This window comes from Tinamus guttatus, unplaced genomic scaffold, assembly GCF_059628265.1.
Source record: "Tinamus guttatus ecotype Peru unplaced genomic scaffold, ASM5962826v1 Tinamus_guttatus_pri_ptg000356l, whole genome shotgun sequence".
NCBI classification, from domain to species: Eukaryota; Metazoa; Chordata; class Aves; order Tinamiformes; family Tinamidae; genus Tinamus; species Tinamus guttatus.
This window is the reverse complement of record NW_028288890.1, coordinates 4,758,891-4,771,847: the sequence shown is the minus strand read 5'-3', so window position 1 is coordinate 4,771,847 and position 12,957 is coordinate 4,758,891. Positions and strand designations below refer to the sequence as shown.

General features: G+C 45.0%; 1 protein-coding gene across 1 annotated transcript in view; it reads right to left on the bottom strand.

Moving 5' to 3' along the window:
* CALN1 (calneuron 1) overlaps positions 1-11,300 on the bottom strand; it is a 143,900-nt gene extending 132,600 nt beyond the window's left edge. Inside the window, exon 1 of the mRNA XM_088530135.1 lies at positions 11,127-11,300. The gene's annotated coding sequence lies outside the window, so the exon portion shown is untranslated. The remainder of the gene's footprint in view (positions 1-11,126) is intronic.
* Positions 11,301-12,957: the final 1,657 nt, after the last annotated feature.

Genomic DNA, 12,957 nt, shown 5'->3' with positions numbered 1-12,957 from the left:
TGGTTACATTGCAGCAGAAGTGATGGGAGAAGGTTGTTCTTCCTATACTTTGCTTGAGATCATGGCTAGTTACAGTCTGACAGTTATTTCACACTGGTGTTTCTTGGCACAGTTCAATCTTGGTTTTGCACACCAGATACAAAAATCTTGCTCTGAGAGATCAGCCTGGCAAGACACGTCAATATTTCCTTATAAATCTGGACAGCATGGGATTCTAGCATAGGATCTTCTATTCCAACTATTTTTCTGCCTCCTTACAATATTATCCAAATCTTCAGGGCAGCAGTTTTAGGGTCAACTGGAACCAACTCAGTTTATTACCGTAAATATGGAGCCACGAAATATTAGGAAAGTTGTGCACTGAGCACTCAGAAATTTAGAAAGCATCTAATTATAACTCTTACCCAATAAGGACTTCTTACATTATTCAGTCTTTAGAAAAAGCAACTGGCAATGTTATAAAAAATATAATTTGGGGATTTGGAGTAAATGACCTCCTGTTCTTATTGTGCATTTGCCATGTAATGAGTGAAAAACAGGAAAGAATCTTGCCAAGGTATGGGGATAAAAAAAAAAAAGAGGAAAAAAATAACAAGAAGGAAAGAGATTTTGCTGGCAGAACTAAGATTTGTACATTATTACTGCTCCCTTTCACCCAACTCCTATAACGTAATTGTGGTGTGCTGAAACTAATTCACCAGAGATGCTTCTGCTGCTATCACAGAACTGCCAGTTCGCTGCCTTGCACAGGGTGAACAGCTCCAATCCACAAAGAACCAGCAAGAACACGGTCAGCAGCAAGGGAGCCAAAAGAAAATAAGGTTTAGGTCAAAATCTGGCAGGGCTGCATCTAAGCTAGGTTTCAGTAGTTATTTATAAGCATGGCTAGGCTAGAAAGCCAATGAAATAGATGTAGAACAGCAAATAGTTATTTTCAATTTAGAGCTGCAATCACTATCAACCAAGGATTGAACAAATCAAGACCTTGGCAAATAAGAAATGCACAGGCTTAATTGGATAGTGCTTAGCAGTTATTTTAGAGCATAGAGACACTCATCCATACAACTAAAGAGGTATCACCAATCATACTTTCACATCCAACTCCTGACCTGTATAATGTGGTTGGTAAACAAACATTTCTGGGTGCACAGAAATTCATGCTTCTCCTGGTTGATTTTTGGGACCAGCTACACAGGCCATAAAGCCAAAGTTCCCAACCCAAATGATTACTACCTCACTGTGAGGGATTCAAAGAAATGCCTGGTCAAAAATGTTGTTGTCAGGAGCCAGCAGAAGTGGGGCATCTCCATAAGCTGGGAGCAAGCCAAGAATCAAGGGCAGCTCCAGTGCAAGCAATACATTCACCAGTGGGAATGCCACATGGTCTGAACATGACAGCAGAGATGGGTGCTAGAAGTAGGGTTCAGGAACAGTCTCAGATAAGGTGAGGGATCAATTCCAGAGCCTGTCTGAGGAGTCCCAGGAGACAGGGCTAGAAACCAGCTACACCAATACAGCTCAGGAAGAGACTGAAAGCCCAGGTCTGAGTTTAGATGGGGTCCTGGTCCATGGGCAGATGGTGAGGATGGAGACTCCATGTGAGGGTGCTTAGGGTAATTAATGCCCTCAGGGCTCCAGCAGGATTAAGGCTTGATCCTAGCTGCCATGGGTTGAAGACTCAGATGTTGAATACCAAAAACATCTCACATCTTCTGGCAAACTGTTAACCAAAATGACTGAAAGGCCATGAGCCCTCTTTCCTGCCAATAGGAATGTTAAATAATTCTCTGAAAGCTGCCCTGTGCCATAGAAAGATTAAGAGGGTACATGTGTCAGTACAGAACAATTGATGTTCTGGTTGAAATCAGTTGCATCAGCAGGGAGAACTGTCCTGATCTTACAAATATGTGCAGAAAAAGTTTGTCCTGCTTCAAGAAACTAAATGTGAGGAGTTACAAAAACACCCATGCCTTGGCTTAATTTCTGCTTGTGCTTATGTGCCACTGATTTAAGTTATTTCATTCAAAGTCATGTGAGATGTTGCTTATCTAAAGGTGCTCTGGCTCCCCAGCATCTGTCTGTAAACTAAGCACGCTCTGAAGCATGGCATGTATATTGTATATTTCTTGCTTTTTTGGTAATCTAAACATGTTCTGTTTTAAAATTTTGTACCTTTACCTCATGCAATATTACTTTGTAGGATTTTTCATCTGCTTATAAATTTATTAACTGTGCTCTTGTGTGTTCTCCCTCTCTCTTCCATTCTACTTATTTATTTCACTATCATCTCTCAGCAAGTGCTGCAATTTTTATCAAAACTCTTCTGCCAGATGACAGTGAGACATATTTAAGACTGACCCTGACAACTGTCCTCATTTCCTTTCAATTATTACTTGTATAGTCATGCTGCCTCTAATATGACTATTACCACAGCAGTGCAGCAGTGTCTGCAGAATGAAACATTTTTCTAATTGTCCACAGAAGTGTTGATGTTAACAATATGACTTCATTCTGCTATAGTGGCTTCTACCTCTCAACAGTCTTACTGCTTTCTAGAGATGTGGCTTGGACATGAGGGGAAATACTAGTGCTTGCCTTGGGTCAAAGCAGTGGGGCAAAGAGATGAACGCGAAGCCCTGCCTCACAGTCCAGTCTTCTACTACCTGGTGGCTTCGGGGACTTTATGACCAATCTCCAGCTGGGAGCTCTGATGATTGCTGCAAGTTGCTTTGGAGAGGTAGAAACCTCTTCTGTAGGTTGTGTGTATTGCACTTAAGGCACAATCTGCAACATAATTTTAGAATATCATAAATAGCTGACCTTTAGAGCTGATATCATTAACTCTAGAAGCAGAAAAGCAACTCAGTCTGGTTCTGAGCAATGCCTAGGACCAGCTTTAAGATGTGTGTTGCACGTGAACCATTAAAAATAGGAAGTACATCAAAGATGAAAAAACTACTCGAAAGGAAATTAAAAGGAGAAGCCAAAGAATAAAACAATTATTTTAACAGTCCTTATTAAAAGACTAAAATAAACATATACTGCCAAATAAAGCAGCTGAAAAGAAAAAAGTCTGTGCAGCTATGCAGCAGAGAAGAGGCTATGAGAAGTTTAAAAGGCATTTCTCAGAAAGAACAAGTCATATTTAAAGGAAGAAGTAGATTCTTGAATGTGACAACTTGCCTGGAGAAGAATGATATGGCAGGACAAGAAAGGTTTTGAGCAACAACTTGCTGGAGACGTAAAGGGTAACAATAAAACCTCCTCAGGAGCATTAGGAGGAGGAAGTTTGCCAGAGAGCTGGTATGGCTGATAGATGATCACTGTATAAAAAGCAGACTCAAGAGAGACAGGTCATAGCAGAAAGGTTAAATGAATTGTTTGCATTGTTCCTCATTATGGAGGAGATGGGAGAAAGATGGGAATCAAAGATAAATAATCTGCTTTCATAATGAAAGCAGGTTCCTACTGTAATCCCGGAGAGACCTGTCCAAGAGAACTACTCGTTTATTAATAAATGATCTGGAGGAGGAAGGTGAGCAGTGAGATGAGAAAATTTATTGATGATGCAAAATTTATCAGGATAATCAAAACTGGAACTCATTGCAGCTGTTGTAAAAAGTCTCTCTCAACACAGTGTCTGAAGAATAAAATAACAACTGAATTTCAGTGCCACTCAGTGCAAAGTAATGCACATGGAGAAAAATAGCCTTTCTCTCCCGACAAAATGGTAAGCACTAAACTAGTTATTATCTCAAGAAAAGAGTTATAGGGAGGAATATGGATTGTTCTGTGAAAACATCAGCTCAAAGTTCAGTGCAGCCGTGGGTAAATGTAATGTGAGGAATTGCTGGGAAAGGAATAGAGAGCAAAATTGAAACTATGCTGTTGTCTGAATCCATCGTGCACCTACATGATGAATAATGTTCTGCTCACTGTATGCAAGAAAAGAAATGGTCAAATGAGAAAAAGCGGAGAGGAAGGAAGCAAGGTTGAACAAAGAGAGAGCAAAAATACAAAAATAGACTAACACATTAGGACCCTTCTGGAAAAGAGGCAGTTGAAAGGGAGACAACTCTTAAATCGGAATTTTATCATATCCTCAACATCAGGGGGACGGTGAGTAGAGAACAAACATGTACTGTGTCTCAGAGCACTAAACCTGGGAGTTATTCAGTGAAATTGTTGCACAGCAGATTTAAAACAAGCCAAAGGAAGTATTTTTGTAAATAGTGCACAATTAAATTGTAGAATTTTTGCCAGAAGATATCATGGCACTCAAAAGTAGAAACCGGTTCAAGGAGGGCTTAAATAATTCATTGAAACTAAGACAGACATAGCCTCCAGCTCAGGAAGTTTCCATGAGTGACTGACAGAAGCTGGGAATATTCTGTTATAACAGGAGGCACATGCTGTCCTTGCCCTCTTCTAGAAGGAGGATTAGGTGAGACAGGAATTTGCTCCTACTATATCTAGTGGTTATGTCAGGACCTGAAGCTCCTACACCATTGCCCTGTGTTTCTGCAGCTTTTTTATTCTGCTGGCAGAAGAAAAAAAATTTATCCTGTATTTCCTGGACACCAGGAGTTGGAAGACATTCTCCATCAAACTGAAGCAATTTTATGTGGATCATATTTTTGACATAAACTGTTCAACTAATGGTCACACAAAAGCCCAGTGATTCATTGAATGTGACCCCATGCTTTGCACAGAACAGGTTCATTTCATAATTCATACTATTAAACTCAGATAATCTGTTCTTTAGTATCTTCTATGGTGAATCTTCCTTAAGCACATTACTGCAGAGAAATAGCTATCTTTTCCTCCAGCAGCTCTCATGGGCTTGTCTTCAAAGAGTTGCACAGCACGGTGGGTACTCTGCCTTGTTGTCATATACTCTGACAGCATTTTTGTTGTTTTATTCACTATTGCAATGCAACCATCAAGGCCTTGCAGGCTCCAAACATAATAAAGGGCCTGAAGGACCTGGAGAGGGCCCTTCTCCTGTCAACCTGCCTCACCAAGCCCCGATGGCTTCAGAATCACCCCCTGCAGCCACAGCTATTGCACACTTTGGCTTCTCCTGCTGATAGGGGCTGGAGGAGGCAATAAGAGGGGAAGGAGAAGCCACCAGGGAAATGGTTGTGCTGGAAGACTTTGGTTGTTCTCAGCAAGCTCTCAGAGGTGATGATGGGCCTGTGTCCAGCTGACAGCGGAGTGAAGCATGTAGATACCAAGACCTGTAGGCCCATGGCTTGTTGGCTCTGCTCCCACTACCACAATGCACCCTAGGAACCCATACACTGTGTTGTTCATGAATATGAGACGTGCTTTGGACGTGGCATGTGCATACAGCAGCTTCCCTCATGACATCCTGGTTCTTAGTAGGAACCTAGGACATTTTTAGCAGGGCACTTGTCCTCAAGCATCAAATCAGTCCCAAGGTGGAACCTCTGTGACAGTGGTTTATGCCACAAATGATATAAGACCATATCACTTACTGTGAAAGCTATTGTTGAAGACAGGTTGTAAAGAAAACTGTTTCCCACAGATCCAGCTTCTTCTTGTGTCTGGGATAAAACCTGTCGCTCTCATAAATTACATTTTATGAGGGCATAAAATATTTATCAAACTACCTGATGACAGCACTCTATGATTCTGTTTCTTCAATGAGCAAGCAGGTCACAACATCTTCAGTATATGGTCCAATCTGATGGAAAAAAAGAATCAACTGACTCCCCTTTTGGCTTATTTCTCATGTAGGAGGTTTATCTAAAATGCCCTAATCTTCTCTCCCATTTCATCCAGGCCTCAGAAACTCAGAAAGCAAAGAGCCTTGGAGTTGGGCTCTGTCAGGCAGGAACACTAGGTTCATGTGCCCATTTGTCTCAGAATTAGCACAATTTTGTGTTGACTGTGTGTAATACTGAGACAATGTCGCCCAAATAATGACTTCTTGGCTCCATCACAAGTCACTTTATCATCATCATCTCCATCACCAGCCCTCTGGCCACGGCAGAACTGCTGTTGCAGGAGCAAGGTAGCCAGCAACGAATCCCTGTGAGCCAACACGCTCCCAGGGCCTTCTCCTGGGCATGGCTGCAAATCTGGAGTCACTCCATGGTGTCAGCAGTTTTCACAGTGTTATAGAGAGCTAGCATCCATGGGGCAGTCATGCTCAATATATCCTGCTTGAGAACATCTTGCAGATAGAGCAGCCTTCATATTCTGAAAAACTGGAAGACCCTTTACTCTTCTGAAGTTAACTCTTCCCCAGCTTCAAGGACTGCTTCGCAGCCTATCTTCAAGTGATTGAAAGGAAAAACATGTTTTAAATAGATGCCCATTTTCTTTACCGTTCAGTGTATTCCTATCTTTACTCTTGCAATAGACCCTCCAAGAGAAACTTTCACAAAATCCCCTAAGGGATTGCCAGTGTTTGGTAAAGCATGTTTAGGTCCTAAGAGCTTATTAATCTGCTTTGAAACAGAAACTCAGGCTCCCAAAGCATCTGGGCAGCTCTGAATCTGGAGTCAATTCCTCAGTTAAAGCCAGAAGTAAATCAGAGTAATTCAGTTCCTGAGCAGACCAGGTCCCAACACAAAAGGATTTAAAGAATGAAACCTATATCAAGCTGAGCAGCATCTATGCGTGCCTGTTTTAAGAGTCTGCTTTCAAGGATCCCCGAGGCATCTGAAGCAATTTGGCTTAACTTTAAAGATCAGCCTCTAGTAGACGATTGATTTTTGGCACTCTCTGGGTGGTCACAGAAAACAAGGTTTACACTGTCTGCACCATCTCTTACTTCTTTCTACTGAAATGTACATTTTAAATAATACACTGAAAGTAGCTTATGTGCAGAAGAGAAAAGGTTTCAGAATCTTGATTATAAAAAAAGAAAAAGATAAAAGATAAGAAAATGCTACAGGAGGTGGTGGGTTAGCCTACTCTGAAAGGCTACCTGAATCCAGCTAAACTGTCCAGATTATCAGCAAAGATTACTCCCCATGTGCATCATTTTGAGTCCTGAGGTTGAGATGGCTCTCGTCCCACAGGACTGCAATGCCACACTAATGTTTATATATCAACCGTTTTGCTTAATAACTGTGTAATTTCATTCATACGATATATTTTAACGATTTAAGACCTCTGTAGAATTTTACGACTATTTTTAATTTATCATACTAATTCAAACTGTAATATCCTGCCAGACTTGTAGAATGGGGTTGACATATGTCCCTTGCTCCAAATAGGAGAATTCATTAGACTCTAGCAGCTAGAAAGAGTAAATTAGGTTTTATCTCAGTCAGATCCGTTTTGGTCTCTTCCTGCTCTAGATACCCTGCTATTTTTCTTTTGTTTAAAGGTGGCTCGCAAAGAAGAAGCAAGAATGAGAGCTGTGCCTTTTGTGTTTGCGCTCTTTCAGTGTACGGAAGAAAGGAAGCCGGAAAGGTTATTATCGACAACAAAAAAAATCTATTTTCTTTTCCTACTTGTTCTTCAAAAATTCAGGTCTTGTTTGTACCAGGGAATATTTGGGATGGCTGGAGATTGGCAGGCAGGGCAGGATGGAGCCAGTCTCCTTTCATGACTTTCATAAACTGTATTTTTATGATCTTTGTATCCATGATGAAATTGGTCTATTGTGGGACTATAAAGCAACCTCAGGGAAAAGATAAACGTTGGAATGAGGAAAGCAGGCTGGTTGATAGAAAACCTATGGCCCAGCTAATTTTTGCAGGATGTTGGGGAACCGATACGCAGCACCCATCTGCTGAAGGTGCCTGGCGGGCGCTTACATTCGCCCTTTCTTCATCCAATAACCATGGGGACCATGTGTCTGCCCAAACAGGGAAAGACAAGCTTGGTCCTCATCATCATCTGCAAGTAAAGAAAGAAAGGAGAGAGAGGCCTTCTTTTTTGTTATCAAAGAGCTGCTAAGAAGAGTCCAAACTCAATTTTCTCAATTTAGAAAAGAAAATCTTATGCAGGTCACCTTTAATTTGAGCGATGTCAGGTGAGCGATTCTCTGTATGTGTCTGTCTGCCAATCCCTCTAATTCCTTTTGTCATTATGGTTCAAGAGCGTTATTGAAACACAGAGCGCGGAGTTTAATTATGGAGGACAATGCACTGAATTACACTAACTGCTGATGTCGCAAATGGCTTTGCTTTTTTCTTTTTTTTTTTTCCTTTTTTTCTTTTTTTTTCTTTTTTTCTTTTTTATTTTATTTTTAATCCAACCTAGAATTAAGCTGGAACCCCCAAATTTGGCCATGCAGCTCAATTCTTTTGGCAGAGTGCCGCTCCCTATGGTCCCTTTTTCTATTCTCAAATTGGAAATATTCATGTGGATAAAAATGCCACAGGTGACTCAAGGGGTGGAAGTCAAATCTGACATTTCAATTCTGTTCTCCTTATGGCTTCGGCTCAACTCCTAAACATCGTCCACCTGTTTTCAGTGGGTCCTACCCAGACTGAGGATTTGCTGATGCTGGGCATTGCCAACATAGGGTCCATAGGCTGCAAACTCAGTGGAGCTGAGGCTGCAATGGACTCAGCCTAGAAAACATCACTCAGTGCCAGGAAGCGTTCCCTGAGAGTCAGCATAACTTTTCAGCCCTTCATTTCATTCTATTATTTCTGCTGATGGCACTATAAATAATTACTCCCCACCCTCCATATGCTTATAAGGCTTGAGTCACTTTGCTGAACTGAGATATGTATTTTGCTCTATTCATCTTTCCTCTCCCCAGCCACATTTGCTGGTGGCTTTCGAGCTCCAATTTGTCACCAATCTTCCTGGCAAAACAGTGCAGAGCTGCGCCCGGGTACTGTCTCCCCGGCACCAGGCAGGACCTCCCTCTCGGGAGGTCTCGGGGGAGCCCTCAGCCGCTCTCCACCACAGCAGAGCCCCCAGGGCTCACACCAGGGCTGTGTGGGCAAAGCCGGAGGCCGATGTCCCTTCCTCATGGTGGCCATGCAGCCTGGGAGCAAGTTCATCCTCCCTTCCAGGCAGTGCCGGATAGAGATGGTGAACCCCCATCACTGGTCACTCTCATGTTGCAGCACCAGCTTGTCTGGGAGCTCTGATCCACGCTGGAGAGGGGGTCAGCATCAAACTTGCCTTGTCTGTCTGCAGGACAGTGGTCATCGGGATCTCCAGGGCTACTCCAAGCATTTTTTAGCTCCACAGAGCAAAGCAAGGCAGGTTTCTCTGGCATCACCCAAGAAGAGTTTATCTGCAGAGCCTGCAGCTCTGTTCGGATCGCAGGCACATATTTTTTTTACCCACACAACTAAAGGCACTTTCAAGTTGCCTTGCCAGGTCATTTATTTTTCCTCTGCAAGCTGAAAACAACGGAGCTATTATCCTACACCGCAGTCACAAAGTCTGAGCTCCTTCAGAATGTCCCCCAAAGTCACAAACAGTTAAAACATTTCAGCAGAGACACAGAGTCCCTGATGAAAGCAGCCCGGACTGGGAGAAACTGATAAATGCCTAACCCCGGGGCACACAACATTTGCTTTGCTCGGCAGCTCTGCACCCTTATTAGTTAAACACGGAGCCTGCGCTGCAGATTCCCCTCCGCTCCGGCATCTTTGGCTTTTTGCTCGAGGGCAGCGGGGTCTCCTCTCTAAGTTTTTGCCTTCGACTGGTCATGTCAAACCCTTTGCTGCCCACCAGACCCCTTCGGGTACACCCGTGTAGCAGCTCATCTGCAGTTGTGCGGCTCTGCCTGCCCCTCGGAAGTTTCTTGTCCCATCTCTCTCTATGGAGACTCGGCGTGAACGCTACCAGCACCACGGAGCCCACGGCCCTGGCCAGGCCGAGCGGCCCGGGAGCTCCTATGTGCCTGGAGACAGCGCTGAGCTCATGGTACTTCATAGCGTGCCCGCTGCCCTCCGAAACGGCAGCGAGACAGAGCTTTTGCCGGGGAGCAGAGGAAGAATTTTTGCCGTGCTGATGGCTCCACACAGCATATGTGAACAGCTCATTTCCTGATTTACTGAGGATGGTGGTTTTTTTCTGCCCTATTTCAAGCCTCGAGGAGTTCTGCTATTAGTCAGGGCTGTTATTTACCTCGACCAGGCATCAGGACCAATGTTTTCCTCTTTTCCTCCCTGCTGGGAGCCACCTAGGAGAGAGGGCTCCTTGGGACCCATTCCCACCTGGGACCAGCCTGCACGGATAAAAAAGCACCTCTCGTTAAGGTCAAGATATCCTAAATACGCCCACAACCGGCTTGCAGAGATGGAGGCGATGAAGGAACAGCAATATCCACAATTTAAAGAAATAGCTCTGTTGTGTAGAAACATAAATGAAGATATCACTCAGTTAGGAGCAAAGAAGGGGGGAGAGAAAAATCAATCGGTGAATGTGGTAGTTAGCAGCTAAATGGTCTCATGCACTACGTTCGCACCGAAGGGCAATTTATAAGAGCAGATAAAGACACTATTGGTTATACTGCTGAGCAGATGAAACTCCAGTCTGAATACAACACCGACTCTCCTAATAACCCCGGGATTCGGTGGTGAGGCTCTTAGGAAATGATCTGCATTACGAGTGCAATGCGCATGAAGGGATATGGCAAAACTCTCTTAACCTAGTACACATAAAAAGGAAGACGGAGGGGAGAAGAGCAAGAACTACAGCCAGCTGGGGCAATTTATGGAGAGCAAGTGACAGGGAAGAACTTCCCCAGTAATTTATGGAATAGGTAGCCCAACTCATCTTCCACCAGAATGGCAGGTCTTTGATTTAAGGAGGCAGGGAAAAAAAAACTCTAGGTCATGCACTTAGTTATTTAAAATAGAGTGAGAGAGAAGGGGAAGAGAGCAAGGAAGGGGAAGGGAAGAGCGAAGCAGGACAGCAAGAGCCCCTTGCCCCAAGGTGTGCCCAGAGGAGGACGCCGCTCCGTCCTCCCGCCACCCTACCGGAGTGAGGCAGGGAGCCAAAAGCCATAAATTAGGATTTCTCTCCAGAAAAAAAAAAAAAAAAAAAAAAAAAGGAAGAAAAGACAGGAAAAATGGGGACACTTGCAGCTGACGAGGAGGAGAGGGGGAAGCCATGCAAGCAGCCCGTGCTGAGCGCCGCGCTCCCACGGCCGTCGGCAAGCAGCGTACCTGCTCCCGGTGGTCTCAGGTGAGCGGCTTCCCCGGTCCATGCCGTGCTGCTGGTGAACCCTGGGGCGGCTCGGGAGGAGCTAGAGTAACTGCGGCTACTTGGAAAGACAGAACATAGTACCAGCTTTAATTAAAAGAGTCTGAAGGCTCTCTCCTTCTCTCGCTCGCTCCCTTTTTTTTCAGTAACTGATAGGATTTAAAGGGCTAGAATCCCAATTTGGCTCCGGGGCTCCCTTAGGAGCGATCCTCTCCCACTCTGGCCTGCCAGCTTCAGCGTCGATTCGCAGCCCGCCGGGAGCATCCTGGCAATCCAGTGACTCTGTAGTAAGCAGCGAGCGTAGCTACTCGGTGGCAGTGGCAACAAACTGTAAATCAGCGCTCCGGCGAGGCGCCGCGGACGGCCGCAGCCCCGTGCAGCGTAAGCAGAGACGCTGTTGGCAGCCGGAGCGGCGAGGTGAGCCCAAGTGCTCCCAGAGCAACAGGGGAGAAAAGTTTGGGCTCTACGGATGCTCTGCGGCTCCGCCGAGCCGGGAGGAGGCTCACGGCCCTCAGGCCCTCTCCTGAGGTGCCCACAGGCCCCAGGCCAGCTGGAGGCCCAGGCGAGATGCTGCAGGTGTCCCAGGCAGAGACGGGGGTGTCCCGTGTCACCAGGACCCAGCAGGGTGAGACGGGGCCCGGCCCGCACAGAGCTGGCCCCTTGGCGCTGCCGCCCGGGTAGAGTAAGCAGGAAACGTTTCCATTTGGACGTGGAGCCTGCTCGTTCTTGCCAGAGGAGAGGAGCTCATGCTTATGGGAGAGCAAATTGCGGTTATTCCTCCTTGGATTTCACAGACGGCTTCACTGGGTTGCTGCCGCCGTTCACTTCACATGTTTTCAACATCTCCATCAAAATACACGTTTGCAACAGTCCATCCTGCTCCAGCATCCCCATTTTCTTAGCATTGTAGGTGCAATGAAAACATATTGCAGAGCTTTTTTAGATGGCTTTCCTATTTCTTGCTCAGTGAAAAGATGCTGAAAATGTGGTACCAAGAACCACTTCTTTTGGTTCAGCACCACTGATTTTGAGTTAGGAAGAAAGAAAGGAAGGAGGGAAGGAGGAAAGGAAGAAAGGAAGAAAGAAATTGAAAGAAAAAAATGAAAGAAAGAAAAACAAAGATGGAGTAACCAGGAAATAACAAACCTTATCTCCTCCCTCTTTTTCCTGGTTTCACCCAAAAATGAGCATCATGGCTTTGAGTCCCATGCTGGCCATGTCAGCTCAGTCTCATCACTCACGAGGCTGACCTGCATGTTCCATCTTTGTTTTTTTTTTTCTTATTAATTACACAAGAGAGTGAATGCCAATATAAAAAGCTGATTTCAATTCGTTTCTGCGACCCAGTTCCAAGCGGCTGAGATAATTAGCAGGTTTTTAACGAATGAGAAAACAACCAACATGGGGGAAGAAAGAGCCTGGCAGAGAGGTGACGTTAGGGCTTGTTGTAGAAACCGCACTCAGGTCAGGGATGGACCGGGGCTACGCAGCCTTCCTGAGCCAACGTTCTGAGTTCTCTACAGTGCCCAGCTCTGCTCCTTCGCTGCCGTCCGCAGAGCCTGCACCGTGGACACGTGTTGGATCGCACCTTAGGACAGCTCAGCAGAGCGGTGCAATGAGAAGTCTGCTTGGCCTTGGGCCACACTCCAGAGCGAAATGGCTCCATCTCATTGCGGTAGCCTGTTGATGTCCATCTGGCTCTGGAGAGTTGAGGGAAAGCAATTTTGGAGCCCACTTTTTCCAAAGTCAGGGGGCAATCACAGCTGCGAGTTGTGCTGGCCGCGGGCAATCCGG